The sequence below is a fragment of the Podarcis tiliguerta genome, assembly GCF_965153285.1.
Source record: "Podarcis tiliguerta genome assembly, chromosome: 3".
Lineage (NCBI taxonomy): Eukaryota > Metazoa > Chordata > Lepidosauria > Squamata > Lacertidae > Podarcis > Podarcis tiliguerta.
Genome location: NC_139536.1, coordinates 46,567,091 through 46,576,742, shown reverse-complemented (window position 1 = coordinate 46,576,742; position 9,652 = coordinate 46,567,091). Strand labels below are relative to the sequence as shown.

Below are 9,652 nucleotides of genomic sequence, written 5' to 3'. Positions count from 1 at the left end.
GCACCCTGCCATCCAGGGACTGCTTTTTTTAACTGGCAACAACAACCTTTTGTCAGCTAAGCACTGAGTGTCAAGATAGCTTCGGTAAACATCTTGCTTCTGCAGTCTATAATACACAGGCAGTACGAGACCCGTGAGCAGGCAAACACATCAAGCTGTCTCATGCTTTGACAAAGAATGCCATCATGAGAAATCTCTTCTGAGACAAGCATTTCAGCTATTTCAATCCAGGAAGAACCCGAGCCACTTAAAATAATATCTAAACATGAAAGAACACCGTTCAGAGCTCTTCCATAAGAGAAAGAAATCTTTCCACGAAGGCCATTGGCATCATCTGCTCAGGGCAATTCAAGCAAAGGACAGCAAGGAATTCTGGAGGATAGTTTCTGGTGCCCTCCAAGAAGGTAGAAACCAAACAACCACCATCATTCCTGCCTCTAGCTGGTTCAATCACATAGCCAGTTCAGACATGGAGGGAAAGGGCATGTCTTCGGCCCCTTGGCGGATTATTGGACTGTATTTATTTTTCCAGTGTTTCAAGATCAGGTTTCCCAAAATCGGGAAATTGCTGTTCTGATTTGATATGATTGGGAGGAGCTGAAATATGAAAAAAATGTTATGAATCTAAAATTCATCCAGGTCTATAGTTAAACAAATGTTTCAGAAACATTAATAATTTTAAAACTGCCAGACATGTTTTGACTCTTCAGCAACTTTGCAATCTTGGAGAGTTTCATAAATTCATAATTCCAAAGTGGGTCTTCTCAGTGATAGCATCCACCCTCTGGAATACCCTCCCTCAGGTGATTTGTGAGGCAGAGACAGGAATGACCTTTAAACACTTCTTTAAAATATACAGGATATGTTTACCAAAGCTTTCTTGGACTCTGGCTCTTAATTTCTTACTTTTATATTTTGTACACTGCTCAGTTTTACTTAGAATATACAGCTGCATTTTGAAACAAACGGTTTCTAGAATGTGGCAAACCCAGGCATAGATAGATTTTGCACAGAAGAGAGGCCCATGGCATCAAGATTTCTAAGAAGCATGCAGTATACATTTTCATATATCTCATCATATGCGATGGCAGAATCTTGATGATCTTCTACTCCATTCATGTTAACATTTGTGTGTAGGCGCACGCAAATATTTAGAGACTTTCTCTCACACTTGCTATGTGTGTGGATAGATAAAGTGTGTGTGATGGATAGTTTGTGAGATAAATTTCACAGAATTCCCTTATGCTGCCTTCTATCATTTAATAGAATTTTGCTTTGCTCTGCAAGTTACACACATGCAATTTTGTAACTCGAAGGGGGCACATGATCACATTTAAGGTTTAATTGAAAGATTTACTGTCCAGGTTAAAAATCAAGTTTTCACCTCTCAGTGATCAGCTAGTTATACATTTGAGCTGAACTCCTCCCCAACCCCATTTCAATAAACAATCAACTGCGCATTCACTTGATTATGAGCTGCTGATGCAGCATTGTTAAGTCTCAGCCCTTTGTGTGGATTTTGGCAGAAACAGCAGTATTTTCCAGCTCATCGTGCAAATTGACTTGCCAAGAAACTCAGTGATCTCTTGGGGGCACCTCTATCTGAAATCAGCAGCAAACACTGAATGAAACCCGAAAACATGTTCAGTGCCGATTACATAGTCACTCACCATGTGGTTTCTCCCTCTGTTGAGTGACACCTCCGTAGCACATGCAAATCCACAGATCTTTGTCATCTAGCAAGACACACCTCTGGACTAAAGCAGTCAAATTTCACATGTTATCATCTCATGTGCATCACATGTGAGGTTTTCAACATGGAAATAAGCCCTTTGCAGTTCAGGCCACCACGACAGTGAGGTTCTGGGTTAGCTAACTGAACTGAACATTCAGAAGTAATGTTCAAGTAGGTTTTTACAATGTCCTATGCCAATAAATAAAACAAAACAAGTTACATTGCTTGGAACCAATAGTCAATTTGCTTCATCTGCAGGAACTTTCATATGAACTGCATTCCAGACTCACATGCTTTTTGACTCACATGTGAAAATGCTCTTGGTTACTATGCCTCAGCCCATGAGGCATCAGTGCAAGGCTGTGAATGATAACCAATTTATCTCACTTGCAAGCTAGCAGTATTATTACTGTAAATAGTTATTAATCATTTCTTAAGTGGTTTTTCAATCTGATCTTATTTTATCCAACTGCATTTCTGCTACATCAAAAGTGCATCTAAAGGCAGTAGCTGGGGACTCAGCTATACAGCTGCAAATAAAATGTTTTAAATGTATTGTAAAGCGCAGTATACAAATGTGACAATAGATGGCAACAGTGAGCTATGCTAAATTTGATGTATTTTTCAAAATGTTTTTTATATGTGTGTAGATTCTACCTGGGAGGAGAGGTGAAACGTATCAATCCATTTCTGATCTGTGTCCATTTCATACCTGTTCATTCACAAGTCCATTTCATCTAGGTTTCCACATAAATCACTGGATATTTTTTTTAAATGCCACAAGAAAATTCATATTTTCATTTACAAAACACATTTAAGGCTGCATTTTATCTCAATGTTCAAATCTCTAAACAATATTTTATCCTAAAATACACATTTTAAGGCACTTTGGTACTTTTTTTTAGCTAAGATCTATATTGCCAAAATCAGGGAAGTGTGAAATTTGAAGGGCAATTTGGTCCCAATCCACACCTTAGTCCAGGAGGTGTGGATCATGTCAGTTCACATCAGAATTCACAGCAATCCAAGGTCTCGAAGTGATGCTGTTGGCTAGGTCTTTGGAAACACAATGAAGTCTTCCTATAATAGAAAGATGATTGCATCCAAACCCAAAGTGGGAGTTTGACTGTGCTTGAAACTACTGGAGAATGAAAGATGCTAGCAGAGGAATAAAAGTAAAGATGATTCCATTGAGGTACTAACCTTGTCCATATACACATACGTGTGCACACAATGAATGTTTCTCCTCCTGACAAGACTCGCCGTCCCTCCCTTTTACATTCCAGAGTTATTACGTACCCTGCAGAAACGAAGAACTATTTATGCCCCGGGCATAGATAAATTCAAAAAGCATTTGCAATAATACAGAATGCTTAGACAAGCAACATTTTTTCCCTGCTTATGGAGCCTAGAAGCAAATTCCCACTGGCTTGCATAGATCAGGTCAAGAAAAATGGTGCGAGGGAGATGGCCAGGGTGTCATTGCTTGGCCAGGATTTGAACCTGGGTCTCTCACCCACAGATGTCCAGACTCAAATCAGAAGGAAAGCAGTGATCTGTGGTTTTAGTTTTTAGGTGATTTTTAAAAATTGTATAGTAAACAGTTTTGATATTTTTTTATGACATTGCAGGATATAAGTATTTTTTTAATCAGCCAGTCAATTAATGGGTCTGATACCCCTGTTGTATATGTACATTAGTGCTACAGAGAATCCCTTTGCTTTCATTCTCCTTTTTTCCATTTCCACAGTTACCTCATTTCTATTTTCTAGACCATTTTCTAGGTTGTGTTGTTGGCTGGACCTGAACCAAAGGAGAAGCAGGTGTTTGCTTATAAAGCAGGGTTATCCCTGGAGTTAGGATACACAATGCCTTAGGGGTGTTGCCTCACTCTAAATAAGATCTGCAGGGTGCTGGGGCAGGTGAAATGTGCTGATTATGTAAATCCACATATTTTAATATGTGCGATGAATACTTAAATTTGTTCCCCCCCCCCCTTCCATGCTCAGATGCTGTTTTATACTGATTTCCCAGCATGAGTTTATCTGCCAAACTTGGCTTCCTAATAAGATCTTGCTCATCTCAGGGGTCTTTGGCAAGTAGTTGATATTGTTAGGCCGTGAGCTCAGCCAGAGGCAGTGTGCGTATCTAATCTTTTAATACAATAAACTGGTTTCTTTATGGATTATGTCAAATGTACTAAACGCGCACTTGTTTATTGTTTGACTGTGTAATGAGGCATCTGGGGCTTTGTACAACTTCAAAATATTAATAAACATGATTGCCTCTAAATAATAGATCAAAATAAAAGTGCCTTGACTCAAATAAACACAGGCAAGATAATGCCTGGAATTTAAAGACTTCCATTGATGACAAAAGCAAAAATAGGACTTGTCTATGCTCTGAGTTCACTTCTGGTCACCTACAGAGATGTCAGTAACCTCATGCGAAAACATTTCTGCACAGACCCTGCCAACCTCCATAGACCAAGGACTAAATTTCTGTAAGACTTGTGCAGCATTTATTTTTTCCTCCAAATCCACAAAGACTAGCTCTGGCAAAAAGGCTGATTCTCACCCCTCCTTCCTGCTTAGTCAGAACAATAACAGCCCATAAGCTCCCATTTTTTGAGCACAGGACACACCTAGTCTCTCATGTCGCCTTCCCATTGGTTGGGCTTTCTCAAGCTGTCAGTCATCTGCCCTCCTGCTACCCAAGATAAGGATAGAATGATGGATAATAGCTTTGTCTGCAGCTAAACCTCTTTAAGACCCTTCAGGTCCACAATGTGTGGAAAGTTTAGCCCAGGGGTCAGCAAACTTTTTCAGCAGTCCACTGTCCCTCAGACCTTGTGGTGGGCCGGACTATTTTGGGGGGGGGGAATGAACAAATTCCTACACCCCACAAATAACCCAGAGATGCATTTTAAATAAAAGCACACATTCTACTCATGTAAAAACACGCTGATTCCTGGACCGTCCATGGGCCGGATTTAGCAGGCGATTGGGCCGGATCCGGCCACAGGGCCTTAGGTTGCCTACCCATGGTTTAGCCCCTCATTTAGGCACTTTTTTGTTTGTTTTTACCCCCCCCCCATACCTTCCTTCCTCACTTAAAAAAATAAAAGAAAACCTTTCTAATTCAGACCCTAGAGGATGGTTCCAGAACACCCTCAGGAACATGTCCCAAGAGCCAAGCTCTCCAGGTTGTACATTACAAGGGTTTGGCAATCAGGATATCAAGGCAAGATGAGCTGAGTCTTTCTCCCAGCGATGTCCAGAGAGTAAGCTGGCAGTTTTCCAGTTTCCAAGTTAATCTCCTGAGAGGCTGCAAAGTTCCCTGCATCTCACTAGCTAGGAAGGCAGTGGCAAAAATCCCTAAAGGTTAGAGCCTTCAGAGGGTTGGTGGGCTCCATGACACTTTCCTTTTTTACCCAAGAGGAATCAACATATCACACACATTGATATTTCCAATATGTGGGGTGAGTAATAAAACAAAACAATATGGACTGAGTGCAACTGCCACTTCTCTGAAACTTTGGTATGCTGTGTACTATGTCTTCATGAAAAATTAACTCCTAGTGGGCACTGTTGATTGTAGATGGTAATGAATTCACTACACTTTTTACAGGCTCGACTGCAAAAAATCATGTAATTTAAAAAGATCATGAGACAGTGAGGCGCTGAACCAAATGAACTTTTTGGAGAGGGATTTGATTTTTCTGATCTTGTTCCCAGTTGCTAAAATGTGCTGCTCCACACACCATTCAACAATGTCTTCTGGTAGGTATCAGGTACATTAGTACTATATTGAATATGCTACCAATGTATTTGAAGCTGAGGTTGCTTTTTCCCATCCTAGGAGAGTTACAAAACGATCACTGTCTCTCTTTCGTAGCTAGGAATAAATGCATCTTTTATGAGTTGGTACTGAATCAGTTAAGTGGCAGGCTGCTATACTGACAGTGGCCAGGTGCAGGGAAGCACAATTTGAGCCACCTTGAAATGAATGATTGCTGAAGGTCTGAGAGAGAACAAAAAGTGCCTCCAGTATTTTGCAGGAGAGCTTCAAGCACATACCAGAAATTTAGGTTTGCGCAATTCAAGCGGATTAGTGCAACAAATCCACTTTAAAAAAAGAAACAGACTTTGCAGGAAATGTAACAAACAGTGTGGGAGGAATGAACGATTTAACACCCTGCAAGCAAATCAGGACGAATGCTAATCATTGCAGAACTGCCCCACAAACAAATAACAGCAAGTGATCCATAAAAATGGGATACATTCTTACCTCTGTGTATACTTTGTGCAAGTGAATCTGGACAAATGCTCAATAAATTGATCATCTGGAGCAGCAATAAATAAATGAAGTTGGTGGCGCGTGGAACTACACTGAATGACTAGAGAACTGCATTGAAAAATTCAGCGAGAAGTGTGAATTTTGATGGGTGACTATGTTTCGCTTTGCGTATTGTTTCGGAAAATGCACATTGACTGTGTTTGTTGAAGGACAGATTATCTTATGGTGAAAGACAGATAATAAATCAAGATAATAATGATAAATGCGAACTGAAATGAATGTCTCTTCTGTGTGTGCCTGGACAGCTCAGTTGGTCAGAGGGTGGTGCTGATAATGCCAAGGTTGCAGGTTCGATCCCTGTATGGGGCAACTGCATATTCCTGCATTGCAGGGGGTTGGACTAGATGATCCTCAGGGTCCCTTCCAACTCTACAATTCAATGATTCAATGATCCCTAATACTGAATGGCTGTGATTCTCCAGGGTTTCAGTCAGGAGTTTTTCCTAGCCTTGTCTGGATTGAACCTGGAACCTTTTCTTGGTGAAACATGTACTCTGCCACTGAACTCCAGTCCCTCCCTTTTAGAAGGCAAAGCCTTGGGGAAATGTGAACCAATTTTGGAAGCTAAGCGAAAAGTACAGCTGAAAACGTAATAATATTAAAAGCTTGTATGGTCCCAGCTTTTAAATCGGCTACTGAAACTCAACAAGTCCGGCCTGCATTCTGTCTCCCCACCCCCCACTGTAATGAGGGTGATACCTTAACACAAAAGTTGAAAGTCTCCATGGTCTGGACCCAATCTATTTGTTTGTTCTTTGTGGAAGAACAGCTTTGGTTCAGAGATTTCCAGCTGGTAAAACTTTCACTCTGTAAATTCAGTGTGAAACAAATGGGCTCCTTGCAACGGTGCCTTTGGAGAACTTTCAAAGAAGCCGACGCATGTCAGATGTATCCAATTAGCAGGGGGCTGTGACAGCATGTTGAAGTCTGGAGTCGAGAGAGGGAGAGAGAACCCCAAGAAGAGGCTGTGTGAATCACTGTGAGGTGATACGTCGGAGTTCTACAGTGCAAACATAAGCATGTCTACTCAGATGCAAATCCCACTGAGCTCAGGCAAAAGCGGTCATAATTTGATTTTGGCACCAACTTCATTAATAACTACCTCAGTTTTATTAATATAGTCCATTTTCTACCTAGAAGTAATTCAGTCTGACATAGTAACTCCATTGGCACTTGGCTGGAGAACTGCAATTCAAAATTCAGAGAGGTGTGAGTCCTGAAGGATAACTCTGTTTTGGTCTGCATATAGTTTCATAAAGCATGAGTTAGGCAGGCTTGCCTTTAAAAGTGTGTTGCATCAAATGTCTCCCTCATCTCTATTGGTTGCATGTGTAAAAGTCCCCTGCTCAATTCTTACTACCATACTCGAACCAACCAGGTTACTGATACTTAATGTTGTCTCTGTTGCTGTTATGTGATTCACTCCTCTTATATCACCTTTGACTTCCCTTTGAAGCACACTTGGCAGGGAACAGGCAGCCAATGGGTACGGGTTTTCTTTTTACAAGCTCTTGGTACTAAAATGTGTCAGTTATGATTGGTTAAATAAAGAAGAATTTGCTGGATCCCTAGATACAAACATGGGGCAGAATACTCTCCAGTAAGAGAGAGCCATAACAGAGGTTTTAAAATACAAAACATTCAGCAAAGCATGGGAATAGAGGCTGTTAGACCTTTAAAATATCCTATTTTAGTTTGCTTACAGTGCTTCCCCTTTCTACCCTAGAATAGACAACACAGTTTGGTAAGTTAACATGGTGGGGGTTGTTTACTTACAAACTTTCCAAAAGTCGGATTCATGTGTTTTTCCATGCAGCAGCTAGAAAACACAGGCAGAAATCTTGGGTTACAAAATATGGTAAAATGTTTTTGAGCACTGAGCTTGAAGCAATCAAGCTCAGGTGTCTGGTCGGGTTCATATGGTGGAGAAACTTAACTTCCTTCCAACTTGAGGGGACCTGACCTAGTTAAGTCTAGAAGTAGTGATGCTATATAATAACCTCCATATAAAGTTTGTGCCAGCAAGTCAGGATTAACGTTCAATAAACAGGTCATCTGGGAGGGCATTAAGGGAAGAAGCTGCTGTCATTGTCATAATTGTCATATTGTTTGTTGTGCTTTAAGGAACAAGCGCTTCCTAGTTAACATGGAAAATGCTCTTAAGCAATGCAAGCCTCTTTTATTTCAGGCTGAAGTGTTGAGAGCAAGATAAAATAGAGTGGATTATGTGTGCCAACAGTTCAGTGTCTGTTTACAATGTTGTTCTTTGGGATGAGCTCCATGTAATCCAAAAAACTGCTAGGAGGGCTGCCCACCCCAAACCAATCCTGATTGGAGGGGGCTTAAGAATCCGGCCTCAGCAAGACTCTGTCTTAATAAAGTTGTGGATAGATGTGCAAGAATTGGCCTAGCAAATGGCCTAGTGAGTAGACAGATCAAATAAATAGCGGCACAAATGCTGCTTCAGTCATAATAAACCAGATCATTTCAGAGAAAACTAGAATAGTTTCTGTTAGCTTATGAACGAAAAGACGGTCATATAAAAATAAAAGCTATTAATTTGCTGTAGTTCCTCAGATAGATTTAAACCGGATGCTTCTTCCCCGAGTTAAATTCTCTCTTCACCATCATACCTTGCAGCTGTCTGATAATTAAGTCAGAGACAAAGAATCAAAGTCTGGGAGATTTTGGAAAGGATGAACATAGGGGTTTTAAAGTTTTAGATGAGTCTTAGTTTAGGAAAACAATAAAACCCAAAATGTTTTAATGAAAGATCAGCTTTAACATCCGTAATCTGGCCAGACAACAGCAGGATGAGGAGAATGTTTGATGTAAAATCAAGGTCATGCCCTGAAAATCAGAGACAGGCCTTGAGAGGGGTGTGTGTGAGCCATTAAAAAGGAAACAGAAACCTGAGAAGGGCACTACAGAGCTGCCAAGGCCTCTGCTCTGTCTCTCTTTTCTGTGAACATTCGAGTCCCTGTTTTTTCAGCATCCTGGTGTTGTCAGAGGAAAGACGATTCCAGAATGGAGAGGAAATCTAGGAGATTAATTTAAAAGTTTTGTTTGATCATGAATCTAGTTGCAGAGATGAAGTTTGTTCATATATTTAAAAGTGCAACCCTAAGAGCAGATGAAATTATTGTCCCATAATGAGAACGCTTCAAATTGCTCCAGAGCAGGTAAAAAGCAGAATGGCAGTCATTTGCAGTTCCCCTGCCTGCTTTCACCTCAGAACAGGCACAAAAGCATCTGGGAAGGAGAGGACAAAGAAGATGTGGCCTTGAGGTGGCCTCTGAAGTAAGCCATATCTCTGGACCTCACAGACCTCTGGCCCCAAAGACATGTGCAACCCTCACCCAGCATTCTAAGGAAAGGGCCAGAACAGGAGTGAAAACAGTGTGGGATTTTGTGTTAGTGTATCACACTCATTACATGGGGGCAGGGAGAGAGAATGAAAGCAGGGGAGAGATTGAAAGGGGGGTGGGAAATACAAGCTTTTAATATTATTACATGCCACTCCAATCTCCATGAGCGGTGCGAGATTCCAGGGGTTGT

General features: G+C 40.9%; 1 long non-coding RNA gene across 1 annotated transcript; it reads right to left on the bottom strand.

Moving 5' to 3' along the window:
- Nucleotides 1–2,793: 2,793 nt before the first annotated feature.
- LOC310674585 lies at nucleotides 2,794–9,136 on the bottom strand. Its single transcript, XR_014509656.1, has 4 exons — nucleotides 9,007–9,136; nucleotides 7,871–7,913; nucleotides 6,794–7,021; nucleotides 2,794–3,035 (listed from the first exon to the last, which is right to left on the bottom strand). It is a non-coding gene; the product is annotated as an uncharacterized lncRNA (long non-coding RNA).
- Between the last annotated feature and the right edge of the window lie 516 nt (nucleotides 9,137–9,652).